Here is a 2,043-nt window from a genome sequence, read left to right as displayed (position 1 = left end):
CAGCGAGCGCTAAACGGCAGGGAGAGAGAGACTTACACAGAGAATAGGAGAGAGAGAGAGAGAGGACGGGGGCGGGGGGTTGAAGGCTAAACTGTCTTTAATAAACCTGACTATTATAAACACGATCTATTCTGGGGTTAATAATCCAGGGACTGTTTTATCTCATTTGTATCTGATTGGCCTAATTAGCCAAATCAGCAGCCAAAGTGTCAATTTGTTAACACCTTATGGAAAATATACAGATACACGTGCTGTCTGGAACCTATGTGTGCCATTAACGCATAACTACTGTACACTTTGTATATTTGCGCACGTGTGGATTGAGCAGAGCGTGTATTAAATTTGACCCCCCTCCTCCCCCCATATAGATTAGGCGGGATAATTAATACCATTAAAACATGGCTCTCGAGCTTAAGTGCACTATGATATCTTGTTTCAGTTTAAGGACAGTGCGCTGAGACTACAGTGTAGCATGTTGTTGCCTATCTGGCCTCTCGGGGGCTCTTCCCATCCCCCCACACACCGCTATTTTTCGCCTGCCTGGTCACACAGCGGTTGATTAATTCTCCTTTCGCCTTGCTCAGTCATTCAGATTTGGAAAGTAAATAACAAGTTGACATCAGTGTGACACATTCCTTTGGTTACCGTATGTATATCAATACTTGCGCATCACATATTCCATACAAACGCTACAACTGCTCCAGCCTCAAACGAAATGGTGGTGTATTACGAGCTTTTAGTTGGTTGGCCTGCAAGCATACACGTGCACTTTGATATATTGAGAGATAGGTTAGAGAGAGAGGTTTGAAGGCCTCGTAATGCACAATAGTAGTGCAAAATAACCTTTTACATATACAACAGTGATAAAGAAAAACAATAAAATAAAATAAAAATAAGACTGGTGGTGTACAAAGATTTGGTGCAAATATCACTAATAAATATTATGTACACTATAACTCTAAGAAACAGCAATAAGAAGGTCTGATATTGAAATGCGTGTGGGGTTTTGGCAGGTGTGTTCACCTGTCACGAAGATGGAAGCTGTTGTACAGTTTCACATAGGCCAGTAGGAATGATATTCTGAAGTGTCCTTTATGGCAGCGAGGTTGAATAAGTCTGAGAGAGAATAAGCTCTGCTGCCTCTGTAGTATAGAATGGAGCGGGTGCAGTGGGTGGTCCATGACGGAGAGAGCAGTTTGCTGGCATCTCTGGCACTAATGCAAGCCCTCAGCAGATAACAGCAAAGTAAATGATCATACTATCACAGATTTCCATCATCAAACACGCCAACATGTTAAAGGATCTTAGCTTCCTCGCAAAGTAGATTCTGCATTCATATCATGTACTTTTGTTGTTTGTGCAGGAGAAAAAGGCCAACCCCCAGTAATACTTCATTTCTACCAATGTCCCTACAGATTAATCCAGCCAACATATTTTTACATATTCCATGTCTGAAGAAGCAGCTACTTTTGGCTGCTCCATTATTCACAAGGAGTCACCACAGCAGGTACCTCCGCATGTTTTATTTGGATGTTTTTACACTGGCTCCCCCTCCAAAGGACTTTGTATCTGCTCCCAGAATCGAACTGGCGATCACTGCACTGTGGAACCACTTACATATACAATGTCTAAAAAAGCTGTAATTACTGTGACAGATGTATGACTAAAACTAACATCCCAGCCTGGGACAATCAATCAGTCCAGAGAAGACAAGGCTATGTGTGGCATCAGCTACGCCTTTAGTGCTGTAAACCTTTCTGTGCTATACCAACACAACTTACACAATATATAAGATACCACTTATGAGCACGTCAGTTATCCATTTAATCAGGGTCATGGCTGAGGCTGCTTATTGTTTACAGACAATGTGTGCTACACATGAAAAGGTATATCCACAAATTCTTTACTTCTATACTGAAGAGACCAAAACCAACAACTAGTCTGTCTCAGTGTTTCTATCCTGTGTGTGCCTCAAGCCTTTTTCATTCCAGCTGTGAATACATGCTCTAAATGCAAATCCGTACAGTTTGTATGTCTGTGCAT

Source organism: Copadichromis virginalis, linkage group LG16 (assembly GCF_057382275.1).
Source record: "Copadichromis virginalis isolate Kocher_CV1m ecotype Utaka linkage group LG16, C_Virginalis_male_GT1.1, whole genome shotgun sequence".
NCBI classification, from domain to species: domain Eukaryota; kingdom Metazoa; phylum Chordata; class Actinopteri; order Cichliformes; family Cichlidae; genus Copadichromis; species Copadichromis virginalis.
Note: the sequence above shows the minus strand (reverse complement) of the source record.